The sequence below is a fragment of the Erithacus rubecula genome (assembly GCF_903797595.1).
Source record: "Erithacus rubecula genome assembly, contig: scaffold_100_arrow_ctg1, whole genome shotgun sequence".
In the NCBI taxonomy this organism is placed as follows: Eukaryota; Metazoa; Chordata; class Aves; order Passeriformes; family Muscicapidae; genus Erithacus; species Erithacus rubecula.
The window spans coordinates 574,481-590,174 of NW_027636406.1; the positions used below are offsets into that span (position 1 = coordinate 574,481).

General features: G+C 45.2%; 1 pseudogene across 1 annotated transcript in view; it reads right to left on the reverse strand.

The window, feature by feature from the left end:
• Positions 1 to 298: 298 nt before the first annotated feature.
• LOC306815121 (olfactory receptor 14J1-like) overlaps positions 299 to 15,694 on the reverse strand; it is a 60,715-nt pseudogene continuing 45,319 nt past the window's right edge. The window contains exon 2 of the transcript in view: positions 299 to 1,026. The product of the transcript in view is annotated as an olfactory receptor 14J1-like (transcript). The remainder of the gene's footprint in view (positions 1,027 to 15,694) is intronic.

Sequence of the window (15,694 nt, forward strand, 5' to 3'; positions counted from 1 at the left end):
CCATTTACTGTCCAGGATAGATATTCCCGGAGGAACAGACCCTGCAGCTCCAGAGCAGCCAGAGAGGAAAGATGTCAGGCAAACACGGCAATACTGAGTTCTTTATTTTGTGTAAGCACATACGTAGTACAACCCCTGGGTTATATAGCCTGTGGTTTGCACTAGGAATGTGAATAGTGAAGTAAAAAAGGTACAGATAAATATTTCACAGGTAACAAATTCTCAAAAATATAATACCTGTGACAGCAAAAAACCCCACAAGAAACAGAGTGGGCATTAATGAGTAACACCAGAAGAGTTATACAGGCGAATGTGAGTTTATTCCTTCTGAAAAGTGTTAATGATAATTTTCCTCAGACCATCCTTGAACTCCTGGTTCCTCAGGCTGTAGATGAGGGGGTTCAGGGCTGGAGGCACCACCGAATACAGAACTGACAGGGCCAGATCCAGGGATGGGGAGGAGACTGAGGGGGGCTTCAGGTAGGTGAATATGCTGGTGCTGATAAACAGGGAGACCACGGCCAGGTGAGGGAGGCAGGTGGAAAAGGCTTTGTGCTGTCCCTGCTCAGAGGGGATTCTCAGTACAGCCCTGAAGATCTGCACATAGGAGAAAACAATGAACACAAAACAGCCAAAACCTAAACAGGCACTAACAGCAAGAAGCCCAAGTTCCCTAAAGTTTCAGTGTGAGCAGGAGAGTTTGAGGACCTGGGGGATTTCACAGAAGAACTGGCCCAGGACATTGCCATGGCACAGGGGCAGGGAAAATGTATTGGCTGTGTGCAGCAGAGCATTGAGAAATCCACTGGCCCAGGCAGCTGCTGCCATGTGGGCACAAGCTCTGCTGCCCAGGAGGGTCCCATAGTGCAGGGGTTTGCAGATGGACACGTAGCGGTCGTAGCACATGATGGTCAGGAGGGAAAACTCTGATCCAATGAAAAACACAAAGAAAAACACCTGAGCAGCACATCCTGCATAGGAGATTTTCCTGGTGTCCCAGAGGGAATTGTGCATGGCTTTGGGCACAGTGGTGCAGATGCAGCCCAGGTCAGTGAGGGCCAGGTTGAGCAGGAAGAAGAAAATGGGGGTGGTGCAGGTGGTGGCCGCAGGCTACGGCGCTGATGATGAGGCCGTTGGCCAGGAGGGCAGCCACGGAGATGCCCAGGAAGAGGCAGAAGTGCAGGAGCTGCAGCTGCTGCGTGTCTGCCAGTGGCAGCAGGAGAAAATGCCTGATGGAGGTGCTGTTGGACATTTGCAATTTGTAAGAAAAATAATCATGGAATAGTTTCGTTTGGAGAGGATTTTAAATATCCCAGCCCAGCTTGGGGGTCCTTTCTCTCCACTGCCTGCACAGGGCTCTGCTGCCTGGAGCTGTCCCTGCCAGCAGCTGCTTCCCTGTGCCCACTGCTGGGCCCTTCCACTGCTGCCAGAGCCCAGCCCAGCCCTGGGGACTCAGCTCTGCTCTGCAGACCCCTCCCAGCACAGGGCACTGCCCAGGGCCAGCTCTTTCCTTGCAGGCTCTGTTGGCAACATCACAGCAGCCCTGAGGTGGCTGGAAAAGACACACTGATGCTGCCTATAAGGGACCCTGTGATGATATCTGTCACTGACTACTTTATTGAGATTTGAGAGAATTTTTAAAAAATTTTTCTCATTCTGAACCGAGACATGAATATCAGTGTGCAATTTCCCATCATGGCAACCGAGAGCAGTAGATTAAACAGCAGAATTTTCCCTTTTATGCAGCCCCTGATTTGCTGTGCTCCCTGTATAGTCTACTTAAAAATGTTCTGCACTAAATATCATGCTGGGAGGAGTCTTGAACAATGCAGCATCCTCACCACACAAGGAGAACACTTCCAAGCCATACAAGCTCTTTCCTTCCACCCAGACCTTGTTCCCCACTGTTGTCAGCAGCTCCCAGGGCTGGCTGAGAGCTGTCCCTGGCTGACAGCAGTGTCCCTGCCCCAGCACAGCACCCTGGGCTGCAGGACCCTGCTCTACACGACAGCCCTGGGCACCCCTCGCTGCTGTACATAAGAGATAATCAGGGAAGGCACTCACAGAGTCTGCAGTCATTGGGATGTTCCAGCTTTAGGAGATCACTGTAGAAGCTGCAGCTGCCTTGTCCTGCAGCCAGAGGCTTTGTGTGTCAGGGGCTGGGATTGATTCTGCCCCAGTCACTTCGAGCATCTTCCCAGAAACAGCTGATTGAAGATCTCTGTGCCTCTGTGCTGTTCCCGGGGTGGCTGCAGGCAGAGCCCCAGCCCTGCTGGGCTCTGAGAAGAGCTGTTCAGCAAGAGAAATGTGGTTTTGAAGCTCTTTTTGTTTGCTCAGGTGACCCTCTGCACCAGGAGCCCAGCCCAGCTCAGCAGCACAGACACAGCACAAGGATTTTAATGACCCTCATGGGGGATTCTGCTGAGGCCATGAATATCAGTCCCTGAGAGGGAGGTGTAGAAAACTCTCCAGAATTCCAAGTCATATTCAAATTCCAAAGTTGCTTGAAGTATTAATGGATCCCACTGAGGAACAGAAGTGTGAAAGTGTCCCCATGTTCTAGTCAGAGGAGGAAATTGTAGGCAGAGATGACAGGTGGGGACAAAGAGAAGCCAAGTCTTGGTGCCCTGGGGCACAGCAGAGTCTATGCCACCAAGAGCTCTGAGGTGACACCTTGTCCTGAGCCACTGGGGCCTCCTGGCACAGCCCCAGCAAGGCTGGGCACTGTCACCCCTTGTGCTGCCCTCAGCATCCCCCCACATCCCAGTGGCCTCAGGGATCTTCTGGGACCAGTCCCTGGGGAGCCTTGGTCAGGAATGGCCCTGGAGGCTCCTTCATGCTCCCAGGGACTGCAGGTTTTTCAAAGGACTTTGGGTTCTGCTTTTGCCTTGGAGTCTCTGAGAGTTTTGTGCAATCATGGCCTCCAATTATCTGCTTTAATTAGTCCCTTGAGAGCTTTGTATTGACACTCACTGGGGCTCATTAATACTTTGAGATACTCAAGGTTTTAAAGGTACTTAGGATTTTCCTTTCTTCTCTGACTCTCTGAGAGGTTTTTGGTCAATCCTGGACTCCAATTCTCTCCTCCAAGGAGTTCATGAGGAGTCTGTGATGGGGATGGACATCAGTGGGTCTCATTAATGCTATGAGACACTTTGAGTTTTTCTTCTGCCAGTGACTCGTGGAAAATTTGTGCAATCTACTCTCAGGCCCTGAGGTTCAAGGGCTCAGCACCAAATGCACCATAGACCTCATTGGGATCAAGCAAGTCCTGACAAACCATGTCTCTGCCTTGATTTCCCTCTGGTCTGGTGCAGTTCATTAGGAAGGTTTCCTAATTGAGTTAAAGAGAAATATTTCAAAGAGCTTCTAAGAAATGCACATTCCTATTTTAATGGATGCCTTTTATTCCTGTTCACTTTAGAGCAGAGGTGATTGCAGCATTCTCTGATTGATGTTCATCAAGGGTCTCTCCTCAGGAGGCCTGGTCAGATCAGAGAAGCTGTGCCTTGAGATCTGACCCGGTTTGGACAATATTCCTGCACATTCCCCAACCTCCTCCTGTTTGTCAGCACTCCACTGGGACCTGCTTTGTTTGGACAACATGCTGCACACAGCCAAAAAGAAGTTTTCCTCCTTTTTTTCCCTCTCTTTTTTAAGCAATCTAAAGCTCTTGACTTTCCTCATTCAAAACAGACACTTTCAATTAGTGTGTCAGCCGAAGATGGAGGAGGTTCCCCTTCCCCAAGGCAGAACAATTAAAGGAATTTTTTAGACCTTTGGGCTCCTTGATTCCACAAGGCCTTTTTTTGTGACCATGGACTCTTGGTTCTGTGAGGTTCTATTCTGTCACAATGGAGATTTGTCTCCATGGGGCCCCACAGTGTCACAATGATATTTTGGCTTTCATGAGACCTTGATGTGTCACATTGACTTTTGGTTCCTTGAGATTCTGTACTCTCAACAATGGTCTTAGTGTCACAAAAAACCCTTGGTTCCATGAGATTCTTGAGTGTCAAAATGGAATCCTTGGTTCCATGTGGCCCCACAGTGTCATCATGGTCTCCTTGGTTCTATTCAGTGGCTATTCTGTGTCACAATGGCCCATAAGTTTTATGAGGCTCCACAATGTCACAGTGGACCTTTGGTTCCATGAGTTCCCCTCAATGTCACAAGAGTCTTCTTGGATTCACAGTGTCAAAATGGTTCCTTGGCTTCACACAGCCCTGTTGTGTCACAATGAACTCTTGGTTCCATTAAACCCTACAGTGTCACAGGGATTTCCTTGGTTCTGTGAGGTTCTGTAGTGTCACAATGGACATTTGGTTCCAGGTTACCCACAGGGTCACAGTGGTCTCCTTTTTCCTGTGGCACCCAGCAGAATACCTCACTGGCAGGGCCAAATGCCTAGGAAGAAAGAGGAAAAGCAAACATTTGCAGTTATGGTTTTTGTCTTCCCAGGTCACAGTGATGTGGGATGGGGCCCTGCTGTCCTGGAGATGGCTGAACACCGGCCTGCTGACAAAAGGGGGGAGAGATGACAGCCTCTGTCCATGGAACTACAACAGCAGAGAGGTCAGGCTTGAGAGGAATGTTACATTTGTCTTTACAAACAAGCTGTAGATCTGTTGGTAGATAGAGTTAGCACTAAGAGATAAAAGAAACAATGAGAGACATTCCACTGATTGATGAATGGGAAAAGAGATTTGCCTTTACAAATAAACTGTAGGTTTGCTGGTAAATGAAATTGGATATCAGAAGATGAAAGAAGCAATGGCGGGGGGGTGGGGAAGGGGGGATGGAAACTATGAATTCTGTAAGAATTAAAAATTGAAAGGGAGGGTTACACATTAGACAGGAATCTCAGGCGTCAGGTGTTTGAGGAAGTCTGGGCTTCTCAAGTCCCTCAGCAATTGGGGAAAGAGAAGAGGGAAATGCAGCCAGGAAAACAGAATAAAAAGGAGGCTGCGTCCTCCAAAAATTTGAGAGATCCCAGGGGAATGCCCCATGGCCTCTCCCTTCATTAGAATAAAGCAAAAAGGACTCCTCTGTCTACTTTTTGGATATAAACCTTTGGTGTTTGTGGATTCATTTTCCTTACAGGCTGAAGGCTGGGCTTATAAGACTGTCACCAGCACAGAAAACATCAATCTGAGAGGAAAGATGTGTGCTAATGTCTTTACAAATCCTTTTATGTGTGAAGGGATGGTTGTTAAGACCTTTGAAACGGGTCGTAATGTTTCTACTGACTTTGGGCAGCAGGTTTGTTACCAGGTCCAGACAGCTTGGCTCCTGAAATAGACAAGGGACTGCACAAACCTGAACTTCTTAATTTGTGGGGAAATTCCAGGTTCAAGGGAGAATATGGGGTACACGGGTTGGGAAGACTGTACCTTCCTAGTACCTTGGGCAGTGGGTAAAGGAAGAGAGCAACATGTGTCCAGGAGTTTAGGATAAAGGGAGGCTGCATCCTCTGAAAGCTCGAGAGAGAAAGCACAGTGGGCGTGTACCCAGGTGAACACTTTCCCTTTATTCAAATAAAGTTGAAGCTGTGCTCTGTCTCCTTTTTGGACATAAACCTGTGATGCTTATGGATTTTCCTGAAAGTGACAATATGGAATTTCATGGAACCAAGTGTCTACTGTTTCACGGCGCAGCCTCATGGAGCGCTGGAGACCATTATGTCACAATGGGAACACATGGAACAATGGCTCCATAGCAACACTGCAGGGCCTTATGGAATGCAAGAGATCCTTGGAAATGGATGGAATGGAAATTCATGGAACCAAGTGTTCACTGTTTTTACAGCAAGGCCTCATGGAATGATGGAAATCATTGTGTTGCAGTGGAAACTCATGGCACAAAGGCTCCACTGTGACCCAGCAGGGCCTCATGGAATCCAAGCTACCATTGTGATGCACTAGAAACCCATGTAACCAAGGCTCTGTTGGGACAAACCTGGGCCTGATGGAACCAAGGAGACCACTGCGATGAAATGGAATCTCAAGAAATCTTGGGTCAATTGTCAACACATCAGGCTCTCATAAAACTAAGGAGAACATTGTGACACAATGGATTCTCATGGAACCAAGGCCCCATTGTGACAGCGCAGCCTGATGGAAACCCAGTTCCACTGGGACATGTCCAGCTTTGGAGGAAGCAAGTGTCCGCTGTGACACAGCACAGCCCCATGAATCACAGGAGAGCACAGTGACACCAGGGGAACAAAATGTTAATTGTAAACAGAGCATGGACTTATGGAAGCCAGGAAACCATTGTGATGCTGCACTTTGTCACAACGGGGCCCTGCTTTGTGAGTATCCATTTCCCCACAATCTGCTGGGTCCCATGAGGCCCTACTGTGTCTCAATGTCCCCTTGCTTCCACAAGCCATGGCACGGTCCCAATTGCCCCTGGGTTCCATGAGGCCATGCTATTTTCAGAATTGACTCTTGCTTCCACGAGATTCCATTGCATCACAATGGTCCCCATATTTCCATGAGGCTTTGCTGTGTCACAAAGTACACTGGATTCCACAAGAGCTGGCAGTGTCCCAATGGCATAAGGATTCCAGGAGGCCGTGCTTTGTCACAATTGACTGTTGCTCCATGAGATTCCATTGTGACACAGAGCTCCCCAACACCCCATGAGGCCTTGATCTGCCACAGTGATGTCTTGTTTCTACTATACCTGTCAAAATTTCCCTGGCCCTTGTGGTCCATCTGGCCCCTCTCTGTCAGAATTGACCTTTGATTCCACTGCATTACAGCACTCCCTATGCTTCCATGACCTGCGCTGTGTCTCAATGGACACTGATTCCACAAGAGCTGGCAGTGTCCTAGTGGCTCTTGTCTCCTATTAGGCTCCACTTTGTCAAAATAAAGCCTTGGTTTCTAGAGATTTCACTGTGTCACATTGTTCTCCTTAGTTTCCTGAGAACCTGATGTGGTGACAATTGACCCTTGGTTCCTTGAGATTTGATTGCATCACAGTGGTCTCCTTGGTTTTATAAAGCCCAGGTTTGTCACAACAGATTCAGGATATTCCATTACAACAGAATGGTCTCCAACACTCTATGAGGCTGTGTCATGAAACAGTGGACACTTGGTTCCATGGGATTCCATTGGGTAACAGTGTTCTCATATGTTCCATTAGGCCTGGCTCTGTCACAATGGACACTTGCTTACACAAGCCCTGGAAATGTCCCATTGGCACCTGGGTTCCATCAGGCCCTTCTGTCTTGAAAATTTACCTGTTCTTCCAGTACATTCCATTGCCTCACAATGGTCTCCTCAGTCCCATGAGGTCTCTCTGTGCCACAGTGCAGCCTTGGGTTCTTGACATTCCATTGCCTCACAATGGTCTCCTGTGTTCACTAGGCCTAGTGTGTCACAATGGACACTTGGTTCCATGAGCAGTGGCAATGTCCCAGTGGCACTTGTGTTCCATGACACCCTGCTGTGTTACACCTGACAGTTTGTTCCATGAGATTCCATGGAGTCACAATGGTCACTTGGTTCCATGGGGCTGCACTGTGTCTCATGGCCCCTTGTTTCCATGAGCCATGGTATGGGCCTACTTGCACCTGGGTTCCATGAGGCCATGCCACGTTCACAATTGACACTTCCTTCCATGAGATTTCATTGCATGACAATTGTCCCTATGTTTTCATGAGGCTGTGCTGTGTCACATGGACACTGGGTTTCACATGCCCTGGTGATCTACCAAAATAAGAGTATGTACAGAACAATGAATTTTCCTCTCATTCCCACAGTCCTTCCAGAGCCCTCTTATGGGTTAGGATGCAGACATGAGGTACTACTTTTAAAGGCAGACTGCTGAAAACCAAAATCCTCTTAATCTCCTTCTCTATCAAATGTCTCTGTTCATATTCCAGTCCTAAATCAAAGAGCTCAATTTCTCGAGGAAAAAAAAAGTCATCATCTCAAGTACACATCCTCCCCAAGTATATTTCACAGTTTAAGGAATTTTAATGAAGTCACAATCCCCTCATAGTCCCACAAAAAAAGGTTTTCAGCTACTTACCAGTTGCATCTTTTCAATCTCTTCCCATCAGGAACTTTATCTTCATTCCGCTGACCTCTGTAGTCTCCATGCTTTATTTCCTCTCATTTAGGAGAGCTCAGGAGATCGAGAATCTTATTTAGGCATTAAGAAGTTAAAATTGTATCTAGATCATGAAAAAGCTATGTGGTCAGCTGGAGACCTCTTCTAGCACGTGGAGAGCCGGGCCGAGATGCCAGGCTGGGCCCTAGACCAAGCCCGGAGCTGGGTCGAGATGCCAGGCTGGGCCCCAGACCAAGCCTGGAGCCAGGCCAAGATGCCGGGCTGGTATCCAGACTGGGGACCCCTGCTTCTCTGAAGGCCGGAAGCCAAAAAAAGCCCCCCAGCACTTGATCCACTGTGATTTGTGAAAGCAAAATAACTTTTCATTGGTTTTCCAAGCTGTCCATCACCAAATCAGCTCTCTGATTGGTTCCAGCAGCTCACAGGAGAAGCCCCCGGAGACGGGACAGCCCCCTCTATTCCCAGTACATGTGGAGCTTCTTCTGAGGGGAAATCACCCTTCCCACCAAGCACGTGAAACCAACACACTACCAGAACCCAAACAGTGAGTGAGGAGCTGCCCCCTCCAGCCCGCTCCCACCTGAGACCAGCGTGGCCACTGCCGCCCCATCCCGCCTCTGCTCCCGCCCAATTCTCTGCTGCTGCTGGGCTTTGCTCTGTCTGCAGGACTGGGACCAAGTGCAGAGAGAGCATGCCTGCAGCTAAAGAAAGGACTGGAGCCAAGTTATCTGTTCTGTTTTGTTGGTAATTTTAACAACTGCAGTTGTTTATGCTTGTACGGTTAGATGTATTAGTAAAAGAGCTGTTATTCTTAATCCCTTATCTCTGCCTCAGAGTTCTTGATTCAAACAATTATAATACTTGGAGTGAAATTAAAGTCTCTATTTCAAAGGAAAATTTCTGCCTTTATCGGCAGACACCTATCCTTGAAACCAGGACACTTCCAATTCCCAAGAAGTACAGCAGTAGACAAAAGCAAACTTACACTAACCAAAATAAGCAGCACAGTGATTGGGTGAATTAAGGCATTAAGCAAGCCGGTTGCAGTTGGTGACCATCCAAATAGCACATCCCACCAATGATCAGACAGATGTTCTTCAACTCATTTAAAAACCTCTTTTATGGTGTCCATGTTTAGGTGTATCATGATCAAAGTCCTTTTCCCTGCATCTTGAATCTCTTTTAAAATTTTTCTTCATTCCTGGTGTTTCAGTAGCTGAGTGACTAGGTTAAATTCATACCTACAGGTGCAGGCAATATTTCTTCACAATAACCAGGTTTGCCTTTATGTACTGATGTGATATTACAGGTGCTCAATAGGAAAAGTCGCAACCTTTGACTTCAGCAAAATTGCAAACACATAAATTGAATTGAGTTTAATTCACGATTTGATCATCTGTCATTGTGATGGGACATTCTTTTCTGAAACAAACACAACCTTGTTCTATATACACAAGTGAAGTTGTCTGGTTGGTTAGATGCATTTCAATGTGGCAAATGCTTTGCCACTGTGTCTAGGCAAGTATCTTTGTCATTTTCCAAAGTTCCCTCACATATATATCCTAATTGTTTCTTCATAGAACAGGGCTCTAGGTTAATGGTCTGCCATTTTCCCTTAATTTCTCGTGCCCACATTTTATGTTCAGAAGGGTACAGTACAGTCCCTTGATGATTTAATCCTAGAGTGACTACAGGGTGTATTAAGCTCACAGATACACTATGTATATTTAAAACAAAAGCTGTTACTTTATTTGTCTCAGGGTCATAGGTAAAATTGACCAAAACCTACTAAGACTGAAGCTCTCTTTCCATTTCAGAGACATTATCCCAAGCAATTTTGTGAATTTCAGAAGGCAATATCCCTTCTTCACCTTCCATGATAATTACGGCAGCCATTGACTACATCCACATTTGTGCTTGAGTACATCCAAAAGCCAGAGAAATGTTTGCACTAGCTGTGCCTAGGGCTTTAATTATTACCTCATGGTCTGTCTCTTCCATATTTTCCCATTTTGGTAATATTTTGGTTAGTTTCCAATGATTGTTACCTAGTGCTAACAAAGAAGATTGCAAAGATTGCTGTAATTTGACTTAATCGCTTCCCATCACAGTTAATTTGTTCATTAACACCTCCGAATTCATTGTATTTAAAACTTCCAATCCTGTTCCTAATATCCCAGTTATTTCTCTCTTTTTCTTAAAACTAGAGGGCATATGGTTTTGAAACCAGCTAGTCCATTCCGTAGAAGGAGCTTTGAGAAATGGGGCACATTATGGCCAAAAGTCAGAAGCATTTACTTGCATTCCCATTTCTACTTGCTTAAGAGACCATTCTTGGCTTAGCAGTCTCTGAATTTCTATTTTCTTGACAGCATATAGTCCAATTTTAGAAATTATGGGAATTATAGGTTGCTTCATTTCCTGTGAAATAATTGGATTTTAGATTGTTACAGCCCTCTCTGACACTGATGGGTGTGATTTGGCTTTGACTTTGTGAAACTCGATGCAATATTGAGTAACGTTAAAATCGAGATTAAACCCTTTTGTTGCACACCGTTCAATTTTAAGTCTAAATTCAGGACATGTGGTCAAAGATTTGTCACAGCAAATCTAGGGCCAACTTGGACGAGTTCCATGGGTGGATGGTGAGCCTCATGGAACCCGTCTTGTACAAATGCATATTCACATCCCCAAACATTTCTCCCTTCCCACATACTTGCGTTTGTGACCCTTAACATTCTGCTCAAAGCCCTACAAGAGAAGGGATCATAAGCTTTCCCTTGGCATCGATAAATCCCAGTTACATTGTACTGATGTGGTGTTGCTTTGACTCTTATTATAGTCGTGGCAATCACCACAAGGGTCACAACCATTTGCATTATGCCCATGATAGTTATACATCCATTACTCGCTGTTCTTGGTGAATTTCAGCTTCAGGTCTCTGTCTCTGGGTGCAGTTTTCCAAATTGCTTCAGGAGCCTTCTTCACTCGGGAGTGATGGATCCATGCCTTCTACACTTTGATTGTGACGGCCGTGAAGGTGGTGAAGAGTACCTGGAATGGTTCTTCCCACTGTGGTTCCAAAATCTTCTCTGCAAAAGACTTAACATATACATAATCCCAGGTTTTACAACATATACTGGTCCATCTAATTCTGTACTTTGGGCCCCATCCACATATTTTCTGATTTCTCTAAATTGTTTATTTAGGCCCACTATGTATTTGTGTAGATTTTCTTCCTCTGCTTTAATGGGTGTTATTACTTCTTGGACCACATATGGTCTCCCATACAATATTTCAAAAGGGCTTAATTTCCCTTTTGTTCTTGGTTTTGTTCTAATCTGTACTAATGCTAGTGGAAGAGCCTGGGGCCAAGGCAAGTTTGCCTCTTGCCCCAGCCTAACAATTTGTTCTTTGATCATATGGTTCATTTTTTCCATTTGGCCACTGGATTGAGGATGATATAGAGTATGCAATTCCCAATCTATTCCCAGGTGGTGACTAATGTGCTGTACAATTTTGGAGATAAAATTTGTCCCTCTATCAGAAGATATAGCGGCTGGGACTCCAAAACGTGGTATTATTTCTTGTAACAATGCCTTGGTCACCTCTCATGCCTTAGCTGTCCAGGTAGGGAAGGCTTCTGGCCATCCTGAAAAGGTATCTGTTAACACTAATAAGTAATAATAACCCCTCTTTCCTGGGCAATTCCGTAAAATCAATTTGCCATTGCTGCCCAGGTCCACAGCCTTTTCCAATTTGTCCAAAATTTAGGCTTTGGAAAGTTTTTAGGATTAGTTCAGAGGCAAAGACCACACTGACAAGTTACTTGTGTAACTGTGCCTTGTAATTTTCTAGCCAGAATTTTATCCTCTAAATAATTGTACAGGGCGATGATTCCCCAATGTGTTTTCTCATGTTCTTTTAGCACTAGTGACCACAACAAGTAAGAAGGTACTACAACTTTTCCTTCTTTGGTTACAGCCCAGCCTTCCTGGTTATAAGTTACTTCTTCTTCCTTAATAAGTTTTTTATCCTTTTTGTTATATACTGACTGGCTTACCTTTAATAGAGATCTTTCCATCTGGAATTAATGCTGCCTCGACTCTTTCATTGGGTACCTCACGTTTGGCTGTGTCTTTTGCCTCTCTGTCCACCAGCATATTTCCTTCTTCCAATTCTGAGATCACTTTTAGTGTGCCCTGATGTGCATAATAGCTACCTTTTCAGGGAACTGAACTGCATCTAATAATTTTAGTATTTCTTGTGTGTGTTTAATATTTTTCCCTTCTGAGTTGAGCAGTCCTCTTTCTTTCCAAATTGCTCCATATGCTTGTACCACTCCAAATTGCATACCTTGAGTCTGTATAAATGTTGATTTCTATTCCTTTTGCCAGCTCTAAGGCCCGGGTTAAGGCAATTATTTCAGCTTTTTGTGCAGAGGTATTTGTTGGCAATGATCCAGATTCTATTACTTCTCTGCTCCCATCAGTGAACCAGCTCTCAGTGTCCTCGAGAGGGGTGTCCTTCAGATCCGGGAGACTGGAGTAGGTGGCTTCAATGGTGTTCAGGCAGTCATGGATCACTGGTTCTCCCATGCTCCCGCTGAGGAAAGAAGTTGGGTTCACAATGTTAGTTACCACGCTTTCAATATCATCTTGTTCTACCAGTATGGCCTAGTACTTTATAAATATTTGTGGGGAAAGCCCTTTTTCCTCCAGGACTGCAGAAACTTTGTGGGATACTAGCACAGTCATCTTCTGGTCTAGGGTGAATTTGTGTGCCTCTTGGATGTTCACTGCTACTGCTGCAGCAGCTCTGAGGCACCCTGGCCACCCCTTGGCTGCTGTGCCCAGCTGTTTGGAGAGGTAGGTGACTGCCCTCTGGTACGGCCCCAGATCCTGTGTTGGTACTCCCAGAGCAATCCCTTGTTTTTCATGAGAAAACAGAAAAAAATGGTTTACTCACATCTGGAAGTCCCAGGGCTAGAGCTGACATAAGGGCTTTCTTCAGTTGGTTGAAGGCTTGTGTTGCTTCTGTTGTCCACTGAGTATCCCTGTTCCCTTCTGTGATGAAGGCGTACAGGGGTTTAACAAACAATCCATAGTTATAAATCCACAGTCTGCACTACCCTGTCATGCCTAGAAAGGTTCTCAGTTCTTTCACTGTCTGGGGTTTTGGGGTTTGACCTATTGCTTCCTTACGGTTTTTCACCGAGGTCCTTTGTCCAGCACTTTCTTCATAGCCAAGGTAAATCACTGTTTGTTTCACCATCTGGGCTTTCTTTTGGGATACCCGGTACCCCTGCAGGCCCAAAAAGTTTAGGAGGCTCACCATCCAATCCACACATGCCTCCTGGGTCCGGGTGGCTATTAAGAGGTCATCCACGTACTGAAGCAGCTGTCCTTCTCCTGGTGAGGGTTCCCAAGACTCCAAATCCTTTGCCAGCTGTTCTCTGAATATAGTAGGGGAGTTCTTGAACCCCTCATGTAATACACACCATGTGAGCTGAGTTTAACATCCAGTTTAGGTATTCTCCCATTCAAATGCAAAAATTTTCTTGCTGGCTTCATGGAGAGGGAGGCAAAAGAAAACATCCTTCAAATCTAAAACAGTAAACCAGGTTAGTTCAGGTGTTCAAAGAGTTAACAAAGTGTAGGGGTTAGCAACCACTGGGTATAAGTCTTTAGTTATCTTATTAACAGCTCTTAAATCTTGTACTAACCTGTATGATGCATCAGGCTTTTTCAGGGTCAAAATAGGAGTATTAAAATCAGATTGACACTCCTTCAATAGTCCTATTTGCAAAAAGTTTTCTATGATTGGGCTAATTCCTTCTCTGTCTTCCCTTTTCAAGGATATTGTTTGACCCTTAGCGATTGTTCTCCTTCCTTAAGCCGAATTTCTACTGGTAGAGCATTCTTTGCTCTCCTTGGTATATTATAGGCCCACACTCCAGAGAATACTTGATTTTTTATTTTCTCAATAATTTTTTCTTCTTAATTTTTAATTTCAATTTTTTTGTTATTAGCATTAAGCTTAACAATTTCGCATATTGTTGGTCTTCTACCTCCAAACAAATTTCCCCATTTTTAAATATTATTTTTGCTTCCGGCTGCTCTAGCAGATCCCTGCCCAAAAGTGCAGATGGAGCTTTAGGCATATACAAAAATTGATGAATCCCCCACTGTTTTCCCAGCTTATACTTTAATGATTTGCAAAAATATGCTTTTTCAGATTGGCCAGTTGCTCCCTTTACTATAACATAATCATTTGTTATAGGTGTCAGGGCCTCATTTAACACTGAATATGTTGCCCCTGTGTCTACTAAAAATTCCACTTCTTTTTCATTATCCCTAGTTTGCTTATAACCAGAGGGTCCTCTAGGGTTGGGGCCTCCGGTCCCCTTCAGTCCTCCTTTACGTGAGCCACCACCCCCTCCCCTTTTCGGTCACCTTTTCTTTGTTCGTCACCCCTTCTTAATTCTGGACACTGTTTTTTCCAGTGTCCAAATTTCTTGCAAAATACACATTGGTTTTTTTCCAGTCGGGGTGGTCCTTGTTTTGGGGGTCCATGCTCATGTTTCCCTTTTAAATTTTCCTGTATTATTGCTACTAGTTTCTTTGTCCCTGGTTTACACCCCTCTTCCCAATTGCTGAAAACTCTCCATGCCTCATCTAGCAAAGTCTCCAAATTCAAACTTGCTGGGACCTGCATCTTCTGGAGCTTCCTCCTGATGTCACCTCTAGATTGCCCTAAAAACAAGTTTACCAACTGTTGTATTCCCTCATCAGATTCAGGATCCAGGGTGGTGTGCTGACGCATTGCCTCTTGCAATTGGTATAGAAATTCATAAGGAGTTTGAGAGGAATTCTGTTTAATAGCATAAAGGGCTGACCAGTTTATAATTCTAGGAATTGCTCTCTCCAGTTCTTTTATTATTAATTCCTGATACTTTGGTAGCCATGCTCTTCCCTCTGGCCGGTTAACATTCCAGCCTGGATCCTGAAGGGGAAATACATCCTCAACATCATCTTGTATTATTCTACAATCATCCTCAGCCAGATCTTTAGCCACCTTTAAAACCATCTGCCTCTCTGATTCTGTTAAGGAATCAAGTAATATTTGAATGTCTGTCCAATCAGGCTTATGTTGTTTGACCATAAATTTTATCCTTTTTGCAACACTTAGTGGGTCAACTCGATAATTTGTTGCAATCTTTTTCCAGGAATCTAAATCACAGGCAGTAAAGGGGACTCTGACTAACACTGTCTACCCCTCAGAGGTGACTGTTTCCTTTAAAGGGACTTGTATGGTCTCTTTCTGTTTTCTTCAGGTTCTTGATGCTATAGAACCCTGTGGGGAGCGTTCTTCCTCCTCACTATCACTGGAGGGTAAGGGTGGATACAGTTGGGTTGGCTCCTGTGGCTCAGGAGTGGGAGGGGAGACTCCTTAATAATTACTCTTCTCTCAAGTGAGGATGAAGCAGGGGATGAAGCAGGGGTAAAACCTGAAGTTGATGGCAATTCCAAATCTACTTTCCCTACCACCTTCTCCCTTGTTTTTTAGGGGATGGTCTGAGCAATTTCTCTGTCTTTTCTTCCTG